At 47.2% G+C, this 19,031-nt stretch overlaps 1 protein-coding gene across 3 annotated transcripts in view; it reads right to left on the bottom strand.

The window, feature by feature from the left end:
* Nucleotides 1–19,031, bottom strand: part of CAPN15 (calpain 15) — a 776,524-nt gene that overhangs the window by 104,411 nt on the left and 653,082 nt on the right. The gene's annotated exons all lie outside the window — the stretch shown is intronic.

The following is a 19,031-nucleotide window of genomic DNA, read 5'->3' as shown; positions in this document are numbered from 1 at the left end:
GGAAATGGTGGCCTATCTCCCTCTCTCAGTAATTTCAGACTACGTCATGACTACACCATCACACAGCACACAACCCACATCATACACAGCCCATCATACAATTAACCGAACTACAGGCAAAGGCGTCACATGAGGAAAAAGAACTATGGTCCAAAAGAGGGTGTAAACAATCCCCCACAGACCTACTCTGGAGACAAGTATGCACTGGCAAGGCAGTAATGCCTGTAGAACTCTTGTCAATAGCATTCGACCAGTTACACCACCCCTCCCACAGCTCCAAAAGCATACTGCGGCAGATATACAGGAAGATTGGTTCATACCAAACCTTCAGGAGCATCTCACAAACATGATAATACACTGTAGCACCTGTCAAACTTCCAGCACTGTCCTGACGCTCTGGACAATACGAGGCGTAATGCCTCGCCCCATTGGGCCGTTCCATGAGTTAGACATAGATTATGTCGACATGGGAGAAAGATGCAATGGTTCATGATACCCAATAGTTGTAGTGTGCCCTTTTTCACGATAGGTTGAAGCTGGACCTTGTGCACATCCGGATGCCAAATGTGCTTCTAAAGATTTAGTGCGCAAGGTTTTCCCTCAATGGGGAGTGTACGATGTACTAAAATCTGACAACAGCACCCACTTCTTCAATGAACTTTTCAAAGAAATCACAGCACTACTTGGCATTAAAAACCGGATGTGCTCAGTTTACCACCCCCTAGCAAACGGCATTGTGGAACGAATCAATGGCCTTCTTAAAAGCAAGCTCTCCAAGCTCTGCACCACCTTAAAGAAAAACTGGGTGCATTGCTTGCCCCTGGCCCTGTTCAGTTTACACATTCAGCCAAGTAAAGACCATCACATTTCACCACACAAAATAGTAATTGGCAGACGCATGCACACACCTATCCCCCCCAGTCAGGAGGGCATCAGATGCCCATAGAGCTGCAGCAGTTCTAGATGAAGAATTCAAAGAGTGCTTATCAAATTTGACAAGGCACATGTCTATTTGCTCTCCTGTTCAACCTCTATATGACCACTCTCCCTAGAATCATCCGCATGCACAACATCGGCACCCAAATCATCCTAAGAATTCCCAATTCGGACACCAACCCCCAGCACAACCTCGCACTGTACCTCATCCACTCCCATGGCCCACGTCCCTAGGCCCCACCGCCCCACCAACATAGTAAAATACTTAGGCTGCACTATGGGCTCTGTCCAAACCCTCTCCCGTCAGATCAACAATGTGTAGAAATGTTGTCAGTACCATCTCAAAACGCATATTTCCCTACCTCTCCTTCCCGAGCAGACTTGCCGCAGTTATGTCTATTGTGATGTAGAGACTGGACAATGCCAACTCCAAATATCCAGGAGCTCCAGCATACCCTCTTAAAGTCCAAAGAGCGCACAACACTGCTGCTAAACTGCTCCTTGCCCTGGGGTCGAGAAACCACATCTCTCCCGCTCTCCGAACCCTCCACTGGCTCCCACATCTCTCCCGCTCTCCGAACCCTCCACTGGCTCCCGGTCGAACAAAGGGCCACATTGAAGACCCTGTGCATCACTCACCACGCAGTGCACAAGACCGGCCGATTAAACCTGCAAAAAAAGATAAAACCTTACCTCCCATTCTGCACCCTAAAATCAAGCACTGCCCTCCTTTAAGCAACCGCAAACTCCAACTCTGTCAGGATCAGAGGATCTGCCATCTCAACCTTGGTCCCTACTCTGTGGAACTTGCTTCACCCACATATTCAAAACACCCAAGACTATAGGGCATTCTGCAAAGCTCTGAAAACATGGCTCTCTCCGTAATACCAACCACGACTTTGGAAGCAATTGGAACCGTAGCAACTCGATGACTAACGCTCAATGAAACTAAACGAAACATCCAACATTGTCATCAATGAATACACACATTAATTTAGCCATAAGCAACCCATGCCTGTAATGCAGAATAATAGTCTCCTTACTAATATTTGCATAGCCTTGCCAGTACCCCTCTGCACCATACTAGACCCAGCACTACCTCCATCAACTCGCCTCAGGCATGCTTCACATGCTGTCGCTAGGTACCCCTTCTACTCATATATCCCCAATATCGTTATATGCCCCTGCTGTTACGCTCACCTGGCTCCCACCGGGGCGTCGGTCGGACCCGGACAGTTGCGGTCTCCAGCCATGTGATGTGTAGTGCAGCGATGACTGACTGGATCTTCCCTCCTAATCTTGTCTGCTTAACCCGTAGATATATTCTCCTGCAAGTGGAGAAATGGATTTAGCCACTTATGGATTCAAGTAAGTGATGGCACCCCCACAGTCCTCCCCAACTAATCACCTCCGAAAGGCCCTCACAGCAATCTCACCTTATGTTCTTGAAAGATGAGCTCTCCATCCTGCGTGGATTTGCAGGGGCGCGTCGATTCCAGTTACTTCAGTGGTTTGAAGACTCGGGAGAGTTCCGGAGAGTATTGCCTGAGGTTCCTGGTGAGGACCAGTAAGTATTAAGTTCATAGAGTTCAATATGTCCGATGTTCACTCTTGTTCCCCCTTCCTTTCTTGTCTTGCAGCTGGCTCGTCAAAAAAGATGCTCTTGTGGCAGCTGGTGGCGCTCATGTAAGAGTCTGTATTACCCGGCGCTGTCCGGTAAATGTTGCACGTGGAAAACGTGTTGTTTTGTCTCTCTTTACAGATGCGGCACGTGAAAATATGGAGAGTCACAAAAGGATCCCTCTGGTGGTAAATCAGGTAAGTCTATGGTGGTAAGAATTATATTTGTTGGTTCCCTCGGCTTACCTTGTGGTTTTCTTTCGTCTCCTAGGTGCCGAAGTTTGGCGAAGAAATGATGGAGGCAGTGCCGACCCAAAGGATGCTGTGAAGACTGGCGAGTATGGCGCGGCGCTGCAGCTGGAGGTGCGGCGCGTGTAGAAATGATGTTCTTTACAGGTCTGGAGACGAGATGGATCCAGAATCAGGTGTGGAATAGAAATAAGTTTGTTTTCTAACCTTGTCCCTTTCTTTCCTCTGTTTTAGGAGCTCCGGATTTGAGGCGGGCGTGGCAGAAGACTGGATGCAGGCTGCAAGCACGGTGAGCGTTACGCTGCTGGATGCAGAATAACGCAAAGCGTGTGTTGCTGGTCGGGCGTGGTTTAAATAGCCTCAAAAGTAGTCCCAGGTAAGAAGTCCCTAGAACCACACCTGAGTAAAAAAATTTCCCTGTAGAAAAATAGTCCCTTTCAGGCTCCATGTTGGATTGGAGTCATTTGCAGCATGGTCTGCCTGAGGTAAGTAATGACTATGAGCCTGGCGCCTTAGGCGCCAGGACTGATTTCTACTATGAGCCTGGCGCCTAAGGCGCCAGGGCTGAACCCAGATAGACCCTAGCCGGTGCTGCTGAGGTTTTACTAAATGTCTAGATGCCTGCTCCCGGGGCTGATGGGCTTGGTCCGGATGCCTGGGGGTAGGCATCATGACACCTGCCCCTCGGTTCCCTTGTTATCACTATGTGCACCCAAGCCCCACTGGTTCCCATGATATCGCTGTGTGCCCCATCCCATAGTTAGTTACGCATGATGTCGTTATATAACCTCCGGTCCCTGTCCCTGTATGCCTAGCCCTTTAACCCCTGTGATGCCCTGTTCGAGGTATGCCCAGCCTCTAACACATGGGATGCCCGTGTGCCCTACCCTCCTGCCTGTGTCATCACTGCATATCCCCTGCCCCCTCTGGGTTCCCTGTGAGGTCGCCGATTGTTCTCAGGCCCCATTACGCCTTGATGTCGCTATGTACCCACAACCCTCAGGTACCATATTTCCTGTGTACCCACTGGCTCCCGTCTAGTCACCTCGCTCCCTACCCCCCCTGGTTTCATGTGTTGTCACTGTGTGCCCCCTCTTGCTTCCTGCAATGTCGCTGTGTACCACTGCTCACTTGGCCCAATGACTTATCTTCACTTTCTTGCTGTACATGGCCTGTAGGAATATGTTTGCGTTCTCCTTTGTTCCCTCCCTTGTTGTCAAGCGCCTTGTGGCGCTTGCGTTTGTGTGCTGTATGGATGAACCATCACATCATATATCACTATGCTTACTCTCTACTCCACACCATCACACAACTAGAGTACAGCTATATACCTCAATCAATTCGGCCTAGATGCTCACATAAACACTAACCCATGAACACCTCATCATTCTAATAAAAGGCAGCTATACACACGAAAAATCTGGTTTTGCTGCACACATAAGCATCCCACAGGCCTAACGCAACCAGAACCCAGTCTTGGTGTCCACCCGCCTGAATGCACACATTGGACCGATTCCAATACCACCACACCTAATTGATAGAATGCAGCTATCATCAAACTATTACATCAGCTGCACACTTAACTGGTGCACCCAAGCACCCTTCGACACCCTACTCTTTCAACTGAGCACGATCCCTGATGGCGCTCAACCTACCAGCTATCGCTGTATGCCCAGTCCTCTAGTCCCATGATGTCACTATGTGTTCTTATACCCTCAACCCATCTGACTACTACATCTCCCTTCGCTGTATGCCAGCCTGTCAGTACCGTAATGTCGCTGTGTGCCCTGGGTTCCTGTGTTGTTGCGGTGTAACCCCTGCCCTCTGGTTCAACCGTGATATCGCCATGTGCCCTCTGGTTCTCGTCCTGTCGCTGTATGCCCTCCCCTGTGATGCCCTGTGTACCCTACCCTTGAGCACTGTGTCGTCGCTTCTTACGCTGCCCCTCCGGTTCCATTGATGTCATTGATTGTCCTCAACCCTTTCCCTTGATGTCGCCATTTACCCACAACCCCTCTGGTCCCCATTTCACTGTGTGCCTGGCCCTCTGTTTTTCCCGTCTAGTCACTGCGCCCTTCCCCCTTGTTCCGTCATGTCACTATGTGCCCCTTCTGACTCCCCGCAATGTTGCTGCATATTCCCTGCTCCCCCATGGTCCATTGACTCATTTTCACATTCTTGCTATACATGGCCTAGAGGAATGTTGTTGCACTCTCCCTTGTTCCCGCCCTTGTCATCAAGTGCTTGAGGCGCATTGTGTTTGTGCAAAGTATGGATGAACTATCACATCGTATCATATCACTATGCTTACTCCCTACACCATCACACAATTAGAGTGCAGCTATACCCCTCGATCAATTCGGCATAGCTGCTTACTTACCAACACTACCACATGAACCCCTCATAATTCTAATAAACGCGCTATACCCCATGGAAAAAACCCAGCCTAGCTGCACACAAGCCTCCCACAGGCCTAACGCTGGCAGAACCCAGTCTTGGCGTCCACCCGCCAGACTGCACACATTGTACCGATACCAATACCACCACTTCTAATGCTAGAAAGCAGCTACCACCAAGCAATTACATCAGCTGCATACTTAACTGGTGCACCCAAGCACCCTTCGATTCCCACTCCCTCAACTGACCTGGTCTGCGGTCCCCAAGGGCGTTCAACTTACCAGTGCTTTGAGGTCATACCAACGATATATAGAGCGCTATATAAATTGCCAAATAACATGCGATCAAATACGTCTCCCAACAAATCGTGCCGCCTCGCCCAAAGAATCCACAGGGCACTGCAGAGCAACCTATTACAGACACCACACCCACCCAACCACTGTTGCCAGGTGAACTAATATATGTCAAGAGATTTGTGCGCAAATGGAACAACCCTAGATTTCCTGGCACCTATGAAGTGGTGTTTTCCAAGCCTCTGGCAGTAAAAGTGAAAGGGCTTTGATATTGGATTCACCTCTCAGATGTTCATAGGGCAGCCCCAAAGTCCTCACTGGTGTCCTAAAAGAAACTTCCAATCTACCTTGCAATGACTACCTCAAACGTAATAATGCAACTGCATGTCAGAAAAAATAAACATGCATTGCTGTTAAAGGCATTAACACTTTATAAACAGAAAAAAACGTTCTCTCTCTCTACCACCCCCATTTCTATTTCCTATACAGGAGTGCTTGAAATGGAACCCTCAACATCAAATAATTCAGTGTATATTGAAAAAGTAGATCTACTATTAATTCAAGATGGTTATATTCTTACACTTGTGAGCTACACTTCACTGCTCTTGTTTTTACTATAATGTTATTTATGTTAGGGATGTATTGGGGTACTTCTTTTATCTGGGCAAGCCATGTAAAAGGGGATAAGTGGGGACATGAACAGAAGTGTACTCCTAAACACAACCAGTAACACTATTGCATATGTGTATAATATTTCTCAGACTAGTAATAACAGTGCTAACACACAAGCAAATACACCTGGCCAAATAAGTGTGTGCATGAGCAAAATGTTAGAAATATTATTTCCCACAGTTAAAAATCTTGTTTGTAGCACAAATATTAGTAATAGCAACAATGTTGGCAGTAGTACATTAACAAGGAGATCTATATCGCGCAACGATATAATGAAAAGGCAGGTGCGTAGGCCCAAATATGATGCATACCATGGACTATGCCTGGATGCTATTGAAGATATCAGACATCCTGAGCACTCTAATATCTGTTATACAAGTGCCGTGGAAAGACAAACCACCAATGGTAGCTGTTATGTATGTTCATTGATACCGCACGCATCAGGGGCACCCAAGGTTTTAGTACCACAGGAAGTTCCAATTAGAGGGGTACAATGCCTGGCTCATCTTGCGCTGTGTACAATAAAAGGACACCTTCCAGAAACACCGTGTGCGACTAGAGCTTGTCGATCCAGAGCCTTGCAATGCAAAAACAACCCAAAAAACCTCAACTGCTTACAACAACCTCATTTAATGATTGACGAGTTGAAGTATGTAAACAGCCAGTGGGAGGAAACTACGCTCACCTGCCTAGCTTAAGGCCTGCTGGGATACGAAGAGCAAGTAGTGGCGTTTGTGGAAAAGACACGCACAAATATGGACAGTACGTCACAAAACTGACATGGATTGCGGCGATGGAGAAGCCAGTGAAAGTGCACCGAGAGGGCTACGAATTATGTTTCCACATCGAAAGAACAGTTTTGTCAGATCCAATGAGCGATGCAACATGACACTGTTGATTCCAGATTTGAAAAAGGAGCACGGCAGCAGTAATGGACTACTACTGGGTCTGTGTCCAACAAGCATACTTGCACCTCGCACCATCATGGAGGGGATACTGTTTGCTGGCCATGCTGCACTCACCACTACTAGTAGTCCCAGAAGAACACTTGAAAGGGGGGCCAACACCCGACAACCCCCACAGTTCCCCTGCCATTCGAAGAACAGAACCCAATGCCACCACCAGAATTTTGCATCCTACCCGGGAAGAGCCAATATGACAACCTGCAAAGAAAGAAGAGAGCATCAAACTATCAAAAGATTCAACGGCACTGCTCGGGGAAATACCTGAAGAATATAGACTCGTCAGCTCTGCTGAACCTTATTTCACCTCACTATTGCTACCCGGCGTACAGGCAGCAGCTAATGCTAAATTGCTGCAGATAGTACGCTGGGAATTTGTCCAGTTGGCGAACGACACAAAGCATGGGTTCAACATCCAAAAGGTAGAGCTGCATGCCCCAAGGTTGATGATGGTGCAGCAACGCTACATCCTGGATATGCTGACGCGAATGGAAGGAGGAGTGTGCCAAAAAATTGGAGATTCATGTTACACATTCATGCCTCCTGAAGATGCAGAAAATGGATTGTTGTCTCACATTATAGCCGCAGTACACGGTCCGGGAGTGCGCATGAAAAAAGAAGCTGGTATTCAAGGATAAGACTGGTTTTATATCGCCTTTGAGTGGACCACATCCTGGCTAGGAGCTCTTGTGAAGGTGCTGGAACGGGTCATTTTGCTCATCATGGTTCTTTTCTGCACGTGCCAGATGGGACTCTGATGTTGTGACAAACAGTGCCTAACAGCGCTATAATGATGGTTTCAATTGGCGTTTCAAAAGTACTTCATTATACAAAAGAGAGAACTACAAACTGACCATGCCATCCCCCAAATGCTCCCCATCTACTATGGAGATGAAGTTGATCGCTTATACCACGCCATCATTGTCCCACCCCCGACCTTGAAAACTATAAAGTTTAGGTAAATTTAGCTGGGGTTGGGGGATGTATCTACAAGACATGCACTCCCGAAGAGCATGCGCGAGCAGGAGAAAGCCCGCGAGATGCATGTAGGGCACTGATGAAAATAAAGGGATCACCACCATATGTGGCTGCAGTAAGACGGGAAAATGATCGCAAGTATGCAGAAGAATTAGTTACTGTACAAGTAACTAAAGGGGGAATGTTGGGAAGGAAATGAACCTCTCCCACCCCCCTAGGCGCTTTAGAGTAAGGCAAATCCCATAACCACACTTGCGATGTACCAGAGGGGAGTGCTAAGAAAACCTGCACAAACACAATATTAGATATAACTGCGTAGATTTAGTGTGCACATATATGGAAGCGCCATTTTTTTGTAGTTATGGTAGAAATATTCGGCCCTGCACTGATGGTAGAAAGTCCTGCGCTGCTAATTCCCATAGAAACTTCCCTTTGTTCCCCAATTGCTGCGAATACTAGTTATCCCAAGATGGAATGTGCCCTGAAAGGCCGCAAGATAGCACCAGGCATCTCACTGTGCAGATTCATCACAACCAGGCCAAAAGCAGACCTCCAACTCCCACCCAGCCCACCACGAGTTACAACACCCATAACTGCCACAGTTCAAGACCCTTGAATTCCGCAATAGAAAGTAGAAGTAGGTGACCTCAGACCAACAACCATAAACCCAGTGGTCATAAAAGATCTAAACAACCATTTCACCTTATTTCATAATGACACACTTTGTAATACAAAGTACAGTGAGGAATAAATTCTAGTCCAAAGCAAGGGTGGAAACCTTGGGTGCGGATAGTGAAATATGGAATGAGAGAATAATGTATGGGTCAGCATGATTTTAAGCCTTCCCTTGTGCCAGCCGCAGAGCTTTCCAAGTGCACGCCATAATGATAGATTAGCATTGTTTAGGAATAGTAACTAATGAGGAACGTGACCTTCATTCCCTGGAGAGATGAGCCCAGCTGACCCCATGCGATGGAAGACGAATGGACGGGGCTGGGACCAATAGCCTGCCATCTCCTATGGAGAAGGCTGCCCTTGTATAGGGTGTCACCAACCAGCCACGCACGTTTTTTACTGCATATGTGACAATAAGAATGACTATGTTTTTCCTTATGCCGGTCCGATAGCACAGCGAGTAGAGTGCTCGCTTTGACATCTGTTCAGAGCCTGCTGACGCAGGTTCGAATCCCGGCAGGGCCAAATTCAGCCTTTCATCTTTCTGCGGTCAACAAATGACCACCACACACCGTGGGTAATAAGCAGCGCTCAGATACCTGAGGGTTCGTAGCGCTATATAAATGCTAAATTATTATTATTATAACCTTCTGCTTGTACCATTTTTTCCGGTAGAATGTTCTCAAGCAGCAGAGTTCTTTGTTGACCTACCTATTTTTGTGCGATGAACAATGGGCTATCCTTGCAAGAATCTCTTGGCCTTTTCCCCACAGCGGGTTGCATTTATTCTGGCGTGAGCGTTCAGATGCGTGTCTTTACAAGTGGAGCACAATGCGGATCAAGCCACCTCTCACTGCACCAACTTGTGAACTTACTTTAGCAACAAGCATGGATGGAAATGGTGGATGGGTGCCTCACAGAGGGCATCACACCAACAACCAAGTTATAGAACTCAATTGTTGTACCTCAACCTCTCAAAAGCCAGAGATGAATCCTTTGTATACTGGCATTGGGGTGAACCACCCCACAGCAAGCCTCCATCCCAACGATATTCCCTCCAAGCAATACTCAAAGGAGAGCAAATCAGCATGAATGAGTACCAGGTGGTCCATGCCAATCCACAGTGATCATGACGATTGCTGTTCTGCGCAGCTTCAACTTCCTGAGCACCTCAGCAATCCGGGGAAAAAGAAGAAAGGTGGTAGAACTGGTTGAACTCCCAGGGAATCACTAATGTACTGTCCTGGGGACTTCGCACAGGTAACACGCTGGAGCAGAAGATTTGGCAGTTCTTGTTCGAGCTAGAAGGAAACTGCTCGGACTGGCTATGGCCCCACATATACAAAATCTTCCGAAATGTCTTCCCCATTCAGCTCCCACTCCAGGGACTCTCAGAGCAAAGCAAGCACCATGCCTGTGAATTCAAATTGCTTCCTAATTCTCATTTGCTGAGACCTACATGAGCATGGACTCCTAACAGTTTGAGCAATACCACAACACCCATCCTGCTGATGTAGTGTTTTATGGTTGGGTTGTCCATGTGGAACAGTCAGTCTCACTCCAATCCTCATTAGCATCAATCTGAGATGAACTGCTCCAAGTTCCAGCATGATGATCTGAAAGGAGCAGAGATGCTCTTTCTCAGGTCCCAGCTCCTTATCCTGTGGAGACTGAAGATGAACCCCACTAACCCCTCGGAGCCATGGACTCCATGTTTTAGTGACTACCGTTGAACCCACAACCCCAGGGGGAGGGGAAGTGGATAAAATAAAAAAAGGGCAGGAATTCTTTTCGGATGCTCCTCCTTAGTCATCCAATCTGCTATTGAAGACATGAAAACCAAATACATGTGGTTAATACTCAGTTCCTTACCTCCTGCTCTCCCTACTCCTCAAGTAGTTACTTCCCTCTGGTTACCTGTCTGCCTCCTCGTTTAGCTCAAAGGCACCTCTGAGGGCTCCCACTATTTTATCAGATGGTCTGTGATTCTCTATTCTGGTACTCTTCTTCCTGAAGTAGTTATTGAGGTACTCACCGTCTTACTTGTTTGTATAATTTTCTTGTCATGAGTGCTTCCTTGGATGCTCTTTAGAGTTACCTAAACTGACTGGAAGCTTTTGGCTCCCTTACTCAGTAAGGAAGTTACATCTTCTGTATTTCTTATAGTCTGTTGCTCTCAGCTTCTCACTTTCTATAACTGGTACATTGAATTCCTCAACCTTATTGGCTTGGTAGTTCTAGGGCGCTACTAAAGGTTTGTTGTGCTTATTGTTAAATGTCTGTTATACGCTACTGTGCCTTGTCTTATCATTTGTCTTCCTGTTTTAAAGCGCTGCTGCGCCTAACTTTATTTTATTAAGTCGGTAGTTTTCACTGTGCAGCCGTGCTCACCAGATTCTCCCTCTTGTGCGCAAATCTGCTAATAAGAACTCTGTGCCGCTGTGTTCTAAGGAGGAGTCTTCGTTAGTAAGGATTCTCCTTATTGAAACGCCACGCTGCTACACCTCTGTTTCTTTCTCTAACAGGCTTGGCTACCTTTTGCGCTACTGTTTACTCCTCGCTTCGTTGCCTGGTAACAAAGCAAAGCTTTACATGTCACACGCAGGTAGCATGCAAACACGGCCCCTTACTCTATAGTAGGCCTCAGTGCTGGCGGGTTTACGTTCTTGATCGGAAGGCAGATTATGTTCCCACAGCACCAATCTTCTGATAACCTGCTTGTATTTGTATTTATTTATTTATAACGCGCAAACCAACAGGCCCGGAGGCATCCCCTCTGATATCTGTATAAACTTATTTTAAGAGCACAATTAAACTTTTCTTTAAAAAAAAAAACTTTGAATTAAATACAAATTAACTTTTGTAACCCCTCTAGATTAGCAACTACTTCTCAACAAACGTTAATCACTTATCTATAGTTTACGGTGAATGTCTTCTGCAGGTATCTGGATAATAGTAACTGTTTTATCCTAATTACACTGGAGCTCTTGATTGCAGTGACCTGCTTAGCTACTGTCTGTAACGAAAGATAGTTCGAATTCAATTCAACATTCCAGAATAACCTCCTCAAGACTTCAGCCAATCAGTTTCTGGGGAAGCCTACATCTTGAAAAGGGTTCAATCCAGCTTCTAATGGACCTCCGTTACGGAAACTTAATATAAAAATCACACACACACACACCTAAAAATAACCAATCAATCTTGATTCCGAACATACAGAGGCACGGAAACAGCTCTTCTGAACAGCCGTAAAGAACTCCTTGCATCTCTGGACTCCACTCCCCTTCTGTCCTCATCCTTCTCGATCTCTTTTCTGCCTTTGACACAGTCAACCATTCCATCTTCATACAAAGGCTCCGCGATACCCTTTGTATCTCGGAACGGTCACTGGACTGGCTGACATCCTTCCTTACTGACCGCTCTGCCCAAGTCATCTTGGGCACCTTCTCCTCTCCTACTTCCTTCTCCACCTGTGGTCTCCCCCACGCTTCTATCCTCTCCCCTTGGCTCTTTAACATCCACTTTGCCCTGCTTGCACGCCTCATCTTCACCTTCTCCTCCAACTTCCAGTGTTACACAGATGACAGCTCTTTTTCAAACTTACTGCTGTCTCTCTTGCACCCTCCACCATCCCTGACTGCCATCCAGTCCTTGTACATCTCCAATGATCTCTGCCTAAACGCCTGTAAAACAGAGATCCTTCCTAATGGGACCCCTGCTCCCTCCTTCCCTTCACTCAGATCCTCCTACTTAGGCTCTCCCCCGGCTCCTTCTGAAGCCAGAAACCTTGGAGTCATCTTCGACTCCTCTCCTTCCTCCTTCGCACTCAGGACATTGCCAAGACGTCCCACTTTCAGCTCTTCCTTCTCAAAAGAATTCTCCCTTTTCTCACTTTTGCCCAGAGGCTCAACGTTACCAGAGCCCTGGTTCTCTCTAGGCTTGACTATTGCAATAGCCTCCTCCTGAATCTACCTTCTTCCACTCTGCAACCCCTCCAGATAATCCAGAATAGGGCAGCAAGACTGATCCTTGGTCTTAAACCCAGGGACCACATCTCTCCTGTCCTAAAAAGTCTTCATTGGCTCCCGGTTGTTGCACAGATTAAATTCAAATCCCTCTGCATCATCCACAAGGCTGTCTGGGCCCGGGGACCACATTATCTCCCACTTTAACTTACTAAATACTCTCCCGCTAGACCACTTTGTTCCTCTGGCACCAACACCTTGGAACAGCCACCCCCTGCCCATGGAGCAGGACTTTCTTAAATTCCGGAAGCTTCTCAAGGCCAATCTCTTCACCCCCTCCTTCCCTTCTCTTCTCTGCTAATCCCATAGTTGCTGCGATTGGCGTCTGGTGCCTTTATGCATCCTCAGGGCCCCTGACCTCCCACACCCAATCTGCCCAGCTCCTGTATACCCTCACACTTGCCTTGCCACACCGTCTGCCTCAGAGGGTCATATTTACTCCTAACGTGGCCCCTGGCCTTGTAGCACCCATCACCCCAAGCACTTCATCTGTGACTCACCCATGAGCACTTGTGCCCTTTTCCTTGCTGCAATTGCACGTTCTGAATGCTCAAACCACATAGTAGGTTCGTCCTTCCTCCTTTTACCTCTACTGCTTTTATTAATGATTGTGTTTTGTAATATATTTCACTCCCTTGTTCTCTCCCCTTACCCTGTGGGTGCTCTGAAATGGTATTTTACTTGCTGTATAAACACCTAAGAAGCAGCCAATAAATAAAATTAATAAACACCCCCCAACCTTTTTTTTTGTTTTTTTAAACCTTTAATTTGCACAGGCAGTCACCTTACATCATTATGATCGCTTTGTACAACATAACACATGTTTATTTGTTCATATACACATCATTACACAGTAACATTTCACGTTTCATCTTGTTCTTCTTCCCTCTGCCTTTTATCTGACAAATATCGCTTGAACCCACCCCAAATGTCTTTCGGGTGGCTTGACATTGCCAGGCGGCCAGCGTATACCTCATTATCGTTCACCCAGGTAATTTCTATTACCCAGTCCCCGGCCACTGGAGGTTCCTTACTTTTCTACCTCATTAATATCACTTGTTTTGCCAATAGGAGACTTAAGAAATGTGCGTTGTATGGGGTTCATCTTGGTCACACTGCCTAACACACATGAACCTGGGTCCCTTGCCATCACAGACATCAGACCAATAGCCCATGAGTTTTGTGCATGACCATATATGGAAAATGCCTGCTTCCTCGCTCCCACATCTAGGACACATCCCCAACATATTGTTATACATGGTTTTAAGTCGGGAAGGGGTGTAGTGAACCCTGTTGAGTATTTTATAGTGAACCAGACAGTATCTGGAATTACACAATGTTTGTCAGCGCGCATAACCTCGACCAGTGTGCGTCCTCAAATGTGGTCCCTAAATCACATTCCCCTTTGATGTTCGAGGTGCTCTGAGTGATCATGAGAGTTTGTAAAGTGTGGAAGCAGATTTCCTTACTGTACTTTGGTGGAGTACATATCCCAGGCCTGGATGCATGGGGGTGCTCTTCTCGGAAGCTCCCCCACACTGTGGCCACTGCTGAGCACAGCCTAAGGTATAGTATACTTTGGCTTGGAGTGTCCCCCACTACTGGTTTGATTTCGTCCCAGCTAATGAAATGTTTAATAAACAAAAACATCTCCTATAAAGAATATGCCTTTTTCTCTCCAGTGCGTGGACAGTGTCACATCTTGGGTGGGGGTTTGGGGGGGTGGGGGCTAGAGTGCATCCCAGAATGGAATATTGGGGTGGTATAATACTGAGTCTTTACGGTCACCCGCCAGCCTATCCCACGCTCTGCATGTCACTAGTGATGGGGTCATGGTGTTATCATGTATTCGTTTTCTTGAAGCCAATTTGTGGAGAAGCCTGCCAGGACCCCCTTGTGTGTTTCAATTGTCACGTGTGGCGCTTCCGGACTTCCTTCCGCCCAGAACGTAGCATAATGAGCAGGTTCAGTGTTAGTTCAAAATCAGGAGCAGGCAATATGCCTTTCTCCTATGGATCAGTGAGACATTTCCAGCTCATTCTTGCTTGTCCATTCCATATGAAGGCCGAACATGCTCCTTGAATTGGATCTTCCCGGACACACTGGTATTGTGCTGAAAAAGTAAAACAGCTTTGGGAGTATGATCATTTTGACCAATGCTAGGCGTCCCATCAGTGAGATTGGAAGATGTCTCCACCGGGAGAGCTTCCGCAAGCTTCCCGTAATTAAGTGCACGCGCGAGCTGTGTTGTACGCGCTATTTCTACCCCAAATATTTCACGTTTTGAGGTGCCCATTTGAGCCCTAGTAAGTCAGCGGGGCATGTGGTGGCATCCGTTAATGGGAAGACTTCAGATTTAGCGGCATTCAGCTTTAGACCAGAGTATTCCCCGAATTCCCTCACTACTTTCAGGATTTGCGCCATATACTTCTCTGGGTTCCTGATGTAGAACAGAATATCATCAGTATAAAGGGTGATAAGTTCTACTTTGCCAGCCAGAGGTATCCCTGCTCTGCTGTATTTTGCCCTCAGCAAGTCAGCCAGTGGCTCAATCACTAGAGCGAACAGTAGCAGTGACAGCAGGCAGCCTTGCCTCGTTCCTCCAGCTAGTTCCAGGATCGATGAGAACACCCCGTTTACGCATACCCTTGCATATGGGTGTGCCTTGAGAATACAGACCCATTTTTTTAAATTCGGCCGAACCCATAGTTCTAGGACCCTGAACAGAAAAGGCCAGTAGATGGTGTCAAAGGTTTTTGCATGTCCAATGCCTTTGCTATCCCTGCAGTGTATCTCGGGATCGCCGCCATTATGTTGTAGCAACGGCAGATGTTGGTTGCTGTGTACCTGCCCTGCACAAAACCTGCCTGGTCTTCATGGACCATATATGGCATCAGGGGGTTAAGTCGAGTGGCTAGTATCTTTGCGGAGATTTTTGCATCAGTGTTTATAAGGGCTAAGGGCCGATATGAGCCACAGTCTTCAGGTTGTTTCCCAGGTTTGAGCAGCAGGGTTATGTAGTGTCTGGTAATTTCTCCAGATCTAGTGCCTCAGTCCATACCGCGAGGAGCTAAAACGTCTATGAATTCTTTGTAGAATTCCGCACCTATCGCTACCCGGTGCTTTCCCGTTTGGTAGGGTCTTAACGGCCTCCTTTATTTCACTCAACGTCAGGGGAGTGTCTAGAGCCTCTCTGGCCACATCAGACAAAAGAGTGGTTGGTATCGCGGATAAGTAGCTATCTATTTCTTCGTTTGTGGCTGTGCTTTGGGGTGAGTACAGTTTAGCGTAGAAGTCGAAGAAGACCTTTTTCTTGACCCATTCATTACAACTCCGTCTGGCTCTGTTATACATGGTATATTTGTGGTTCCCTTTTCACTGCGGACCAACCTCGCCAGCAGTTTGCCTGGTCTTTCTTGCTCATTGTATCTCTGTGCCACCGCTGGTCTATCAAAATAGCGTATTTCACGGTCTGCTGTGGCACGGAAATCATCTAGGTGCGTTTTGATTGCAATTGGTGCCGAGATGGTGGTCATATATTGCCCCTGGAGCGTGGCTATTTCCCCTTCCCTTCTTTCCAGTTCCCTCTGCATATCTGTAAGTACCCCAAGTTCAGTGGACATGGCAACACCCCTTATATAGACCTTGAATGCTTGCCATAGTAGTGACAGACCCATCGTTATGTTCCTAGAATTTGTGGACCTGTTGTGCCAAACTATTTTGCTGCTGCTTTAAATCGCCAAGGAGGCCTCTGTGGGGTTACATCTGGGATAGCCATTGTTAGCAGTATTGGGGAGTGATCAGATAAGTTCTAGGAAGTAGTGTGGCCTTCAACGTCAAGCCTAAAACCCTCTGTGACACCAACCACAGGACGATCCTAGAGTGCATGTCGTGTACTGACGAGTAGAAAGTATAAGCTTGTTGTGGTCCATGCAGCGCTCGCCAGGCGTCTGTCAGACCCAGATCGGCCATGTGTATACATATTTCATAGGCAGCACCGATCAGAGGCCTGGGGGTGCTTGACATCCTGTCTAGGTTCAAGTCTAATATGCTGTTGAAAGCCCCCCACAGATAATTTGAGCAGTTGGGTACCTTGCACATTTCTGGAAAACATCAGTGAAATACCCTGGGTCATCTACAATGGGGCTGTATATGTTAATCAACAAAATGTCAGTATTGCCTAATTTGCCGTGTACTACCACTTATCTGCCGCTAGGGTCTCTGTCAGTTGCCAAATGGGTGAATGGAAGTGTTTTGTGGACCAGTATCATGACCCCCCCTCGGGCTCTGGATGAATAAGACGTGTAGTAATTGTGGGCCCTCCTCCCCGGTGCAAGTGTACTTGCTTGATCACCCAACAAGTGCGTTTCTTGAAGGAACAGTATACGTGCGCCCAGCCTATTAACATACGCCATGACCTTACATGCTTTTATCGGCATTCCCAGTCCTCTGACATTCTAACTGATTAATGTTATCTCTTCAGGATTCACATTAGCCATTTAGTCTGCTTTTCCCTGCTCTTTTCTTAATGTGTCGATGTGCTGTCATAATGTTACAATAACAAAATGTTATCTGTCTGTGCAATATTTTAATTTTTACACCCCGACTGTTTCTTTTCCCCACCTCCCCCGCCCTCATAGTTCCCCAAACTTCAACTATGCGACCCCCCGCCCCTATCAACTAACTTATGCACTCGCATGTGGGGGGTCACTTCGGAGGTGGCCAGGGCCTGGAACAATGCATATAACCTCTTTACCATGGTTTGGTTTTATTTACGTTACCATCAGTCATACTAAATTGGGAGAAAAAAAACAAACAAAAAAAAAATCGATTTACTGCAACAAAACATTCCAATACTATACCACTGCGGGAGATGCCTATTGTCTATTAAATGCTTGTCACTCCCAGCCGATCTCGGGCCAGTCCTTTACTAAGTTGCGTTGCCAGGACGGTTTACTCATTATCCTCATCCCCTTCTGATGGCCGCTTGTCAGGCATGGGGATGTTTGTTTCAACGAAGGAGACTGCTTCCTTTAGAAACGTGAAGAAGTAGGTCTTGTTTTTATGTTGCAGTCGTAGTCTGGCTGGGTCTAACATTGCGTATGGTACCTAACGCTCACAAAGCATCTTCTTCACACCCAATAAGGTTTGTCGTTCCTGTTGCACTGCCAGAGTGTAATCCGGGAATATACTGAGTGTGTTAGACCCAAGCTTCAATTCGTGTTCGTCTCTGGCTGCCCGCACCACAAGGTCTCTGTCCCTGTAGTGCATAAGTTTGGCTATTATCGTTCTCGGGTATTCGTCAGGTTTAGGGCGAGGAGCAAGAGATCTGTGTACCCGTTCCACCACAAATATGGCCGACCATCTCGGGTCACCCAGCAGTTCTTCAACCGGTCCCTTAAGCGCATCCTCGGGAACACCTACAATGTGTATGTTATTGCAACGTGACCTTGCTTGTAGGTCTTCGCATTTCAGTTTGACTGTGCCCAGATCTTTGGCCATGTTGGTGACTGTACTTTGTAGTGCTAACAAGGGTGTCTTCAGTGTTGTGGATTCTAGTCTCTGCCTCCGTAATGCGACTCGTTGCCTTCTCCAGTTGATTCCGAATTGATGTTACATTGGAATTTATGCGGTCGAGTTTATCGTTGAGACGCCGCCGGCGTGGATGAGGCCATTTGGACCATGGGACTGTTGCTCGTATCTCTGTCTTTGGTGGCAGGTTTCGTGAACCTTTATATAGATCCAGCTTTCTTAGCAGCAGCACCTTTGGGCATCGTACTGGGTTCAGTAGTCCCGTCTCCCTGTTAGGTGCTGTAGAGACACGCTGCCACCGACTGGGACAATGCAGTAGTTGGATTCTCCCCCACGCTCACCGAGGAGCCAAATGGAAGTGCCACCGAGGGCAGTGGCATACAGTGGTGTTCAAGGTAGTTGTCTCCATGATTGTACAATGAATTTGTTGTTGGGGCGCCTGATGCGTACCGGAGCGATCACAGACCGATTCTTCCTCTTTATTGCCGAGCAAACAAGGTTGCCATGGTAGTGCCCTGCACCTAAGAATGTAACTAATGTACTGCGGTGTATATTATCGCGGTGGGTTTTGGGGCCAAATGCGCAATGTTTGTTCGTAGTGTTGCGGCCAGGGCAAGGTGCCGGTCATCCACAACAGGGGTTGGATCACTCCCCATAGTTATTGGAGATTCCGATGCCTACTGATATCCCTG

This window comes from Ambystoma mexicanum, chromosome 2q, assembly GCF_040938575.1.
Source record: "Ambystoma mexicanum isolate Mex_15411 chromosome 2q, UKY_AmexF1_1, whole genome shotgun sequence".
Classification (NCBI taxonomy): Eukaryota; Metazoa; Chordata; class Amphibia; order Caudata; family Ambystomatidae; genus Ambystoma; species Ambystoma mexicanum.
Note: the sequence above shows the minus strand (reverse complement) of the source record. Positions and strands in the feature narration are given on the sequence as shown.